This window comes from Rhamphochromis sp. 'chilingali' (assembly GCF_963969265.1).
Source record: "Rhamphochromis sp. 'chilingali' genome assembly, chromosome: 11".
Lineage (NCBI taxonomy): Eukaryota > Metazoa > Chordata > Actinopteri > Cichliformes > Cichlidae > Rhamphochromis > Rhamphochromis sp. 'chilingali'.
Window position 1 is genome coordinate 14,919,687 of NC_137938.1, and position 11,947 is coordinate 14,931,633.

The window sequence follows — 11,947 nt, forward strand, 5'->3', positions numbered from 1 at the left end:
GTCACTGCAAGGTCACTGAAAGACGCTGAGAGCAGCACAAAAGAGAATCTGTCTGCACAGAAAACTACGCCCTGTTTGAGACGTGTGAAATCTTGCACTTCCTCAAATACTGGAATCACATTGAGTTTAGGCAAGGCAAGGCAAGGCAAATTTATTTGTATAGCACAATTCAACAACAAGGTGATTCAAAGTGCTTTACAGAGACATTAGAAACAAAAACAAATAAAAAGCATGATTTAAAATTGATTAAAACAAGCAAACAAACAAACTAACTAAACACACACATTTCACACCTGTTCGCGCCATCTGAACCCTTATCGTAAGGGGAGCTACCAGTCCTTCTGTGGACGAGCTACTTTCTATTTTAAATTCCCTGAATTTAAAATACTCTCTAGACCCAGTCTAGACCCAGTTGGGGAGCTACCCAGAGCTCTAAACCCACTTAACAAACAAACAGATAAAATCAGAACAGTAGATAAAATCAGTTTTGAAATTTAAGCTTAACAAACAAACAAAACAGTATATAAAATCAAAACAGATAAAATCAGAAATAGATAAGATCAGTAGTTAGTGTAAGTTTTGAAATTTAAGCTTAAAAGTGTGGATTTGGTGCTTTATTCAAATGCAGCTGAGAATAGGTGAGTCTTCAACCTGGATTTAAATAAACTGAGTGTTTCAGCTGATCTGAGGCTTTCTGGGAGTTTGTTCCAGATATAAGGAGCATAAAAGCTGAATGCAGCTTCTCCGTGTCTGGTTCTGACTCTGGGAACTGATAAAAGACCATGATTAAGATAAGATAAGATTCTTTTTAACTCATTTAAAGTTTATCCAAGGAGCGATTTCCCTTCTAGATATAAATGTATCATTATTGATTAGCTCTCAAAGGGTTTTTGTAATGTTTGAAAAAGTAACTGCGTGCTGCTCATAGTACAGAGAGGTTTTCGTAGTGTTTGGTATGATATATGCAGCGACAAGGAACTGCTGTGACTTTTCCAGCTTGCTTCACTCTCAGTAGTCTCCAAGGTTACTGGCAACCTTTAAGGGAAAACATAACAAACCCAAACTAAGCAATACCCATGCAGCAGCGTCCACACTGTATCTCTGCAACCACTCTAGATCTGATGTGTTGCAAGATTTCTTAAGAAGCCAGCATCAGTGAAATAGTTCTGAAGCGGCTCTGCAGTTATACTCAACTATAAATTCACCTTCAGAACGCAATGCAGGGGTTTTGTTTTATAATCATCTCTATAAACTGCTGTCTGCCTATTAATATGTGGAATTTCTGATTTCTGTTTCATGTTAACTTGCACCATAGTCTAAATGGTTCTGACCTGTCATTTCAGAGCAGATTTCGGTTAGGGGTAAACAGTCTGTGTGGAAAGCAAACAGGAGATGACTTTTGCTGACAATTTCGCTTTTCATTAGTTTATTTTTTAACAGGAACAGGAGCTCCTGGCTTGCACCAGAAAGCCCTAAAAATATTGGCTGTTGTCACTGAATGGCTCTGAATGTTGGAGTCTGCCATCTGGTAATCTGCTATTTTGCTTATTCAGTGTCCACACAGGGAGGAAGTCGAGGTGGAGTGATGGGTAAATAAATAGATAAATAAATACAATAATACTAATTTAACCATTATGGTGAACATCTTTAACCCCATTAACCAAACAGATAGTAGTGAGCAAGCAGTTTTTGAGTCTCATATAGCCAAAATTCACAGGGCAGTGACAAATGACTTTGATGCTTGTTTATACTGAAGCTAATTTCCTCGTCCCTTCTGTACCATTGCAATCCTAATGTCACTCTGAAGAATAGCCACTCTGTAAACCAGGGTTAGTGTTGACGGCTGTTTCTGTGGTTTTCCTGCAGGAGGAAGAGTGGACCAGAAAGGCAGCACGCACGGTGTGTGCGGAAACACAACAGCGGGGAGCACGAGCACAGACGTCGGAGGGAAGCACACACACGGGATTCAAGGGAGCAATGGGGATTTATTGTGTTTACAGCTTTCACTGTAAATAAAGAGCACTGTTGGCATCGCAGAGTCTGCGTTTTGGGTCCTCATTCCCCATTTCCCCACGGTCTGCCAGCCAGACCGTGACACAATCTACTTCAGAAATTTATGTTTTTTTTGTTTTGTTTAGGTTTATTTTTACAATGGGTCCGGCTACTTCCTGGGAATTAACACACAATCTCTTCTTCATGACTACAAAACAATGTGGGCAATGAGCAACCACACCTTTTTATGTCTATAATCCAGTTTTGAGATCCCTTCCCAGACGCCTTAATGCCCACTCACATCCTGGGACTTCTGATCTCAGGAATTTGCATGATAAGGTGGGGCCAGGTTTCACAATGAACTCACCCGAAACTCTGGCTGATTAGGACCCACACCCAGTTTCACACCTTGGCTCAGGCGATTAGAGGATCATCAGGGGGGTCCTTTTGTCCCTCTGTGGGGGGATACTCCCACTAGGTTTATATCTGGGACTCTCCACCATTTGATCTTAGAACTGAAGAGGTGAAACGTCTTCAAGCAACTTAAAGAAGTCCAGACGCTTTTCTTTGCAAGCTCCTTTGACTACGATGACCTGGATGACTGAGAACCTTCACAGACACCTTTTTATGTCATTTTACACATTATTTATTATAATTTAAGGCCAAAGAGTCGTGCTGACAGATTTTTTTTAATAGACCAGCATTTCTTTATCAAACAGAAAAGCTGTGACATAATATTGGAATTCCAGTTCTTTTTCTTACATTAATCTATCTCAAGGATAAAATGTGTAGTTAAAATTCTCCACATAGGGAAGAGAGTTTCACTGGTCCAGCCCATTTCACATCAAAGTGTGCTGTATGTGCCGCATGATGTGAAATGAGTGTGACACTCTTGTTGTAAATCATTGTTATGAAATCTACCTTTTCTCCAAAGTCAAAGTGGATCCAGAGTCTACTTCAAAGTGAACTTGAGCACAGCCAGTCTTGTCTGCAAATATGTTTGTCTTTATGCATCTATTTGAAGGTAACAATCAAATTTTATTTTTTGAATGAGATAATCACTGCTTGACTTCTGCCCTCACAAAACATTTCTTTATAATGACTGATTGCATATTTGGAAAGGAGGGCAAGGAAGATCTTCTTAATTGTCCTAACATCCTAAAAATCACAGCCTAACATACAGCACTCCAGAGAGATGTAAGGAAATCATAGACAGAAGGTTGCAACAAATTTAAGACCAAGGACAGATGGTACCAATTGGATATAAACTCCTCTGAGTAACACTCTTTATGTCAGGGAGGAGTGAGGACGGGAGCCTAACATGGTAGCCTATTCTATGACTGTGTGTGTGGATCCATATGAATGTATCCCGCCCAGCTCAATCCATTCTATGTGTGTGTGTGTGTGTGTGTGTGTGTGTGTGTGTGTGTGTGTGTGTGTGTGTGTGTGTGTGTGTGTGTGTGTGTGTGTGTGTGTGTGCGCGCTCTCTGTCTCTGACATAATCCCACCAGCCACAAGGCTCTATGTTGACATCCAATCAGCGCCTGTTTTTGGTGGTTTTCTGATTAAGCTGTCTAGAAAGTGTGCTTCCCTAAAACCACACCTTGACACTGCCGATTTGAGACTGTGATTAAACTACATTAAACTCTGATTTATGCCATCCACGCATTCAGTTACTCTCAGTAAGAGCTTTCAGCTTTTTTAAAACCCATCCCTCAAACTTTTTTAATGCCAGTTGCCATTGATTCTTGCGCACACACTCTGATGTATGACTTGTGCAATAAATTCTGTGATGTAATTTGTTACAATCCTGCCACGAGCCCAATGTTAAACTGTGTGCAAGCAACAAAGAAATCAAATGTTTTGCATAAATTTGACGTAGAAAAAATGGCTGTTTACTTTGCAAAAAGATTATTTTGGCATTTTACAGGAAACATTTGAGAAAATGTCACGGGTTGCTCTGAGGATCCACTCGCAGGACTCCGGAGTGTGTTGTAACAGAGACAGTTTATTCACAAAAATCTTCACCAAGTGTATTTACAGGCAGTGCGAGGACAGTGCTATATACAAGATGTGCGAGGACGGGTTCCAGGGCTCCAGGGAAAACAAGGGGATCACACACACGCTCACGCCAACCTCTCTCCTCTAGTGACCAGCCACCTCTTACACGCTCCACACGGGGAAACACGGGGACGGGTCCGGGGAATCTAGAACAGAGAGACAAATGTTACTTTCTGAGGCGGAAGTGTGGGAAACTAGGGCTCGACGTGTACTGACAGGAGTCTTCACAACAATCAAGCGTTGAACAGCTGATCTCCTCCTTCTGATATACCAGCTGGTCTGATGAGGCCCAGGTGTGCATGATCCGGGAGGGCGTGGGCCAAGGCCGTGAACCCGCCATGAGTTCCGCCCCGGCAAAACATGGGAGGGGGAGAGAGATTGCTGATCAGTGCCTTGCCGACCCCGCAGGTCGTGACAGAAAACTGGCAACCTCTGAAATGGTTGTAATGGTGTAGAGGAACTTTATAGATTAAGAGCCAGTGGAATCACAGAGGTGACGTTGTTAGCTTAAAAAAAAAAAGGGTTTAAACACATTGCAAAAAACAGCAGATTTCTTTATATTATTACTTGATTGGTTGGTTGCGTCGGTACTGATGAGAGATATTATTTGCCTTTAGATTAAAGAACTGGACTTGAAAGAGGTGACTGTCAGATAACTTAAAAAGCACACACATCCTCACATGAGATTGAGGAAACGAAGGAGAAGACAGCTTGCTACAATGTTTTCATCACCATAAGACACCTGCTGCCTTTAATCTGACAATTGAAGGTAAAGTTATATCAGTAGAAGCAGTAGAACACTTCTTTTTCAGATGAAAGCAACTTTACCCATGTGTCATGAAGAAAAGGACTTTCCACAGTATGAGAAAGAAAAGCCATGGAAAACTCCAAATATCAATTGAACTGGATTCATAACATTTTTTTTTTCAACTTTTATCAAAGTGGCAACTTGAATGTTCATGTTTGACTAATACAGTATTCCTGTGAGTTCACCTATAAAAAATGCAGACATTTTTGTTGAGCAGACTTGATTTCAAACCCAGCAGCTTTCAAATGAGTAGCAAATGCATAACCTACTACATTATTAAAGCATCTAGCACTGGACAAATAAAGTTTACTTACGTTGCTACAGCTGTATTTAAGGAACCCTGATTAACGGCAAGGGTAGCATGGTGGCAGAGTGATTATCACTGTTAGCAGTTAGCACCTTTGCCTCACTCCAAGGTTTGACTCCACCATTTGGCTGGGACCTTTCTGTGTAGAATTTACAGTTAACTCCCCAGTCCTCTTTTCCACTAGTACTGACTCTGCTAGTTTTTGCTCATTTTCTATTACAGTTTCACCTCATATGCAACACAAATACAACAATGGAGGATGCTGAAGCAATAGCATACCTGCTGCTTGGTTTTGTCAGACCCAGGGACCACGGTGTTATGTTTTGTGCAGCTATTTCCCTTGTTGCCATGTTTTGTGAAGGAATTTCCTTTGACTGGGGGCCAGTTTGACGGGCCAATTGGAGGCAAGTAGTCACATTTTTGGACAGACTCAGCTCACTCTGAATCCCAGCTGAGCCGGTATAAAAAGTACCTGGTATCAGGTACTACCACCTAATGGAAAACCCTAAAATCCAAGCCAAGCTGAGTTGAGCAGGTACTGGTGGATAAGAGGTATTTGGGTATTCCAGTTTGTTTGGTGATTCTGAATTGCCCATAGGTGTGAATGTGAGTGGAAATGGTTGTTGTCCTCTCTGTGTTAGCCCGGCAACAGACTGGTAACCTGTCCAGAGGCTACATAAGTGTTGGTCATCTTTCACTTCTTACACACTTTGTCACAGTCTTTTACAGAATTATTTGTGACAGGCTTTTGTGTTAGTGTTCAACTTAATTCATCCTTTGAACTAAAGATTTAAGTAAAGAGTCAAAAACATTTTCAAGTAATAGTTGTCAGTTCACAAGTGGTGCATGTACTGTTGGCTTGTAACAACACTGAAATCGAAATGATTTTTCACAGTTAAGTGAAAATACATCATATGGGATTTATTTTTTGTTCATGTTGCAGTCATAATTAACCCTTTCGTGCATGAATTATGACAACCTCAATCCAGATTTTTTTTCTTAAGTATTTTTATTTATCTTTAGTAATGAAAAAAGATTTCTGAACTTCAATTTGTTAAACATGTACTTTTCAAAGAGCTTTTTACATGTCCAAGTGGTAAAAGTCTATCATTTATACACACACTGACACCCCAATGAAGGCATCGGGAGCAACTCAGGGTTCAGTACCTTGCCCAAGGACACTTTGGCATGCAGACTTTAGCATCCATGGATCAAACCACCGATCATCCAATCAATAGATGACTTGCAATACCTCCTGAGGCAAAGCCGCCCAACATGAAAAATTGAAGTATCAACAAACATTATGACCCATCAATCAACAAATTTGTATTTCAAAGGCCAAAAGGATGTGGATTCTGCAAGGTGTGTGTATCCATACAGTTCAGCATCACTCATTCCATCCTGCGTTATTGCAGTCTATTGCAGACAAATACGAGAATTGTATCAGTAAAATCTATGCTGCATCCATGTGGGAGATTTGTGTTCAGACTCAGGTTGCCATCCAGGACATGCCAAAAATACAAGTGACAGTTTGGCATGTTTTGTGAAACATGGGCCTACATCATATATACACATATACGCCCCAGAATAATTACTCAGTACACCGTATTCCCCATGGACTTCTGCTGTTTCTTGTACATCAAGTCTTACAGTAGTAGACATAAAACACATACTAGGCATGTATGAAGTGCATATGGATATTCTTTTAATATTATTGGAAATAAAAATGATACGCAGCAGTGATAATTATTGTTACGTACTGGCACAGGCAGCATGTTATTATTTGCTTCAGATACGCCTTGCTGTCCTGAATGAAATGTTCAGTAACATAAAGAAAAAGAGGGAAAAAATAGAGAAAAAAGTCAGATAAGTGGCTATAAAACTGTCAGTGCTTTGATTTATTTTTCTGAGCACCTGATGATTTGTTTCAGAAAAGCTGTGCGACCCAACTGCCTTGCTGAGGCTATGTTATATGTTCTGTGCTGTGATAACTCGACAGCCACTTCCAGGAGTCTGTAAGTCATTACGTAGCTCCTTGTTTAAATAAATACTCGAGTAAATGAGCTTGCACAAAAGTGGGATTTTTTGTTTTGTTTTGTTTTTTAAAAAAGCAATTTAGCCCTAAAACATATATGTCCCCTGTGACAATGATGTTGCTCACTGACTTGGTAAAATCAGGAATAGATCCACATGAGCTAGGAAACTGTGTGTTTTTATTCCACCATACATAAACAATACAGGTCTGCTAGGGAGGGTTGGGGGCGGGGGGTCTTACCACAGGCCTCATTTGTGTTCATCACACTGGCTTGTGCATGCTCACAGAATGGGAGGTTTACAAAAAAAGACTGCAGAAAAGGTTTCAGTCTCAGTGTCAAAATATAAAATAATTATTATCTAAATGTTTCACATTTATTATATTTTGTCATTATTTATAGTTTGATGTGTTTCCTGTGAAGACCCCACTTTCATGTTGTTGTTGTTGCTGCTGTTGTTTAGTAGTTAAAAGTGAACAACCGTGACGTCCAATCACAGAACAGATCAGGTTTAAGAGTTTCTCAAACCGACTGGAACTGGGGAAGACTTGTTTCTCGTAACATTCACCTCAGTACAGGAACAATTGCTGTGGTGCGGCACTTGATATTTCTTTGTGGGATGAAATTGTCTTGTTGTGGTGGTGATGCATATTGTATGTAACAAAAAAGATCTTAGTCACAGTAAGAATTCATACGTGAAAAAGACACTTTCGACAGAAATTAATGAACTAAAGCGACCCTGTTTGCGTACTTCCTTATGTTCCAGTGGGATTTTAAGAAGGAGATATTTGTTACCCATAAAAGAACTTTTATTCCAACATCTTATCTGGAATGTGTGTAAACTTGTGGTTATGACTTGAGAATGGCAACATACAGGCCTTTTGTTTCCTAACTTTTAACTTTTCCAGGTAATAGCCACCGTGACGGTGGGGGATGCTGACTGACTCACGGCCATATGAGTAACATGAGTCGTGATTTTCGTTGGATAATCCCTTTAGGATTGAGAGGAGCTACTGTACAGCTCACAGCCCTGGCTCTGAGTTCTGTATCGCACAGCACTGCCTGCTGGAACTCTCTGCAGGAGGGGGAGATACAGGAGAGGTGGAGGAAGATCTCAGCCTGGGCGTTTACCGTCTTATGTAGTCTGGAAGATGTGTGGATGGTGGGGTGGGTGCAGTTTTCTCTGTGGTGGGGTTGGGTGGACTGTCCAGGGCTCTGTGGAGCCGGGGGGCGCTACTGCACTGGGCCCCGGTCTGATGGGCCTGGGCCCCCCTTCCCTGGCGGGTCGCGGAGGGTGGGAGTGCCTACTGGGGTCAGCAGGGGAGCTGGCCCCAGGGAGGGGTTACCTGCCCCTCCCTTCCTTCCCTCCCCATCTCCAGCTGCCTCCCTCTTCCCGCTCCTCCACAACCACCCACACATGCAGGGCCTTGGAGTGGGGGTATGTCACCAGGGTGCAGAGGAGGCTACCCCCCCCCCCCCCCCCCCCCCCCCCCCCCCCGTCCCCTTCTGGCTGCCTCTGCCTCAATTTTATCCCACAACTTAGACATTCACATTATTCACACTCTCATTACACATACATATAGGATCTTGGGGGTGGGCACAATCACGGAGTCCAAATCACCATCAGGGTGTATACCTCACCCCTGACGTCGTTGCCCACCTCTCAATTTTAAATACACTTAGTCATTGAGGGCTAGCAGGAGGGACTATGCGCTTACCTGCTGCTCCTTGGCAGGTAGCTCCATGCCCTCCTGGGTTTTAATTGCACCTTAGAACACATATGCATCAACACTACAATGAGCGGGTGGAGGGAGGTTTGGAGTCTTCTCCCACCCCCATTCTCTGCGGCCTGCTGGAGCGGGAGGGCTAGTAGGAGGAGTTGGCCGTCCGACTGCGGTCTGGGGTGTGGGGCCTCCCTGCTGCTGCGGAGTCGGGGTGGTCTGCCTCTCCCCACCGCAGGGAAAAGGGTAACACCACCTGGGTCTGGGTGCAATTCCCCCCTCCAGGGGCAAGGGTACCTAGACCCGGTTTGTAGAGTACGCTTGGGGAGTGTGATTGTGTGTACAGCGTCTCTTTATGTCTGTCTCCACGTTGGTTGAGTGTGGAGTGAGTGCATATGAGAGCATGAGGGTGGGAATGGATGTTTGTGTCTGTGTGTGCCTGTATGTCTGTGTCTATATGTCAGGTTGGGTATCAGACGCCACCTCTCTGGGGACACCTCAGGCCCTCCAAGGTTTGGAGGCCTATCTCCACCCACCACCACTTCCCCTGCCGGTGGCGGACTCCCTCAGGTGTCGGTGTGTTGGTGGTTCTTTGTGTCTGGGGGTGGGCGTCCGGGTACACACCGGCTCACTCCTTGGCGGCCGCTTGTCGGGGCCTGGGGCCTGGGGCTCGCTCGGGCCCCTTTGGAGGTGGGGTGCCCCCGGCCTCTCGGCCTGGGGCTCGGTCACTCAGGCACAGCTGGGGGCCGGCGGAGCTCACGGGCGTGTCACTGCAACTCCCCCTGACTTCTGCTCCGCGGCTGCTGGGCGAGCCCTCATCTGGGACTCTCCTCAGCTCTTACTGGAACAGTGGCGCGGCTGCCCCTCTGTTGGTCTTCCATGGTCTCTTGTGTTCTGGGGGCCTCTGGATGTCTGGAGTTTTGATCTCCTCCATACCCGCTTCACACCCTGGAGGACGGGGCTGTGGCCCCCCCACACTCCCTAGCAGATCATTACATGGAGAAACCTTTGGAATGCAAGCATGCTGATCCACACAGGTATGCACACATGGGTATTCACAGACGCGGACTAAAGCTTTCTTGGCTGCTGCCTCAAAGCACACTGTGCGCTGTCTATCTTGCGTGCTGCACAATATCGTTTATTATTTAGTAAATATTGATATCTATGACTAGCTAGTTTATTGTGATGGTGCTTTGTTTTCTCTATTATTATGTTACTCTTTGTTGTTTGCTGTCTCCTCTGTTTGTTTTTTTTTGTTTGTTTGTTTGTTTTTTTCTCCATACAGGTGACCCAGGAGTTCTTTTTTTTTTTTCTCTCTCTTCCCCCCCCTTCTCACCGTCTCTTCTCCCCTTTGGTTTTCTTTCTTTCTCCCCCCCTCTTTCTCTCATTCATTCCCCCTGTCCTATTTATTAAAAAAAAAAAAAAAAAAAAAAAAAAAATGACAAAGGATGAACTGAAGCTCTGCCATCACGTAATGTCGCATACTGCTGTTTCTGATGTCATTTAAAAAAAAAAAAAAAAAAAATATACACATATACGCCCCAGAATAATTACTCAGTACACCGTATTCCCCATGGACTTCTGCTGTTTCTTGTACATCAAGTCTTACAGTAGTAGACATAAAACACATACTAGGCATGTATGAAGTGCATATGGATATTCTTTTAATATTATTGGAAATAAAAATGATACGCAGCAGTGATAATTATTGTTACGTACTGGCACAGGCAGCATGTTATTATTTGCTTCAGATACGCCTTGCTGTCCTGAATGAGATGTTCAGTAACATAAAGAAAAAGAGGGAAAAAATAGAGAAAAAAGTCAGATAAGTGGCTATAAAACTGTCAGTGCTTTGATTTATTTTTCTGAGCACCTGATGATTTGTTTCAGAAAAGCTGTGCGACCCAACTGCCTTGCTGAGGCTATGTTATATGTTCTGTGCTGTGATAACTCGACAGCCACTTCCAGGAGTCTGTAAGTCATTACGTAGCTCCTTGTTTAAATAAATACTCGAGTAAATGAGCTTGCACAAAAGTGGGATTTTTTGTTTTGTTTTGTTTTTTAAAAAAGCAATTTAGCCCTAAAACATATATGTCCCCTGTGACAATGATGTTGCTCACTGACTTGGTAAAATCAGGAATAGATCCACATGAGCTAGGAAACTGTGTGTTTTTATTCCACCATACATAAACAATACAGGTCTGCTAGGGAGGGTTGGGGGCGGGGGGTCTTACCACAGGCCTCATTTGTGTTCATCACACTGGCTTGTGCATGCTCACAGAATGGGAGGTTTACAAAAAAAGACTGCAGAAAAGGTTTCAGTCTCAGTGTCAAAATATAAAATAATTATTATCTAAATGTTTCACATTTATTATATTTTGTCATTATTTATAGTTTGATGTGTTTCCTGTGAAGACCCCACTTTCATGTTGTTGTTGTTGTTGCTGTTGTTTAGTAGTTAAAAGTGAACAACCGTGACGTCCAATCACAGAACAGATCAGGTTTAAGAGTTTCTCAAACCGACTGGAACTGGGGAAGACTTGTTTCTCGTAACATTCACCTCAGTACAGGAACAATTGCTGTGGTGCGGCACTTGATATTTCTTTGTGGGATGAAATTGTCTTGTTGTGGTGGTGATGCATATTGTATGTAACAAAAAAGATCTTAGTCACAGTAAGAATTCATACGTGAAAAAGACACTTTCGACAGAAATTAATGAACTAAAGCGACCCTGTTTGCGTACTTCCTTATGTTCCAGTGGGATTTTAAGAAGGAGATATTTGTTACCCATAAAAGAACTTTTATTCCAACATCTTATCTGGAATGTGTGTAAACTTGTGGTTATGACTTGAGAATGGCAACATACAGGCCTTTTGTTTCCTAACTTTTAACTTTTCCAGGTAATAGCCACCGTGACGGTGGGGGATGCTGACTGACTCACGGCCATATGAGTAACATGAGTCGTGATTTTCGTTGGATAATCCCTTTAGGATTGAGAGGAGCTACTGTACAGCTCACAGCCCTG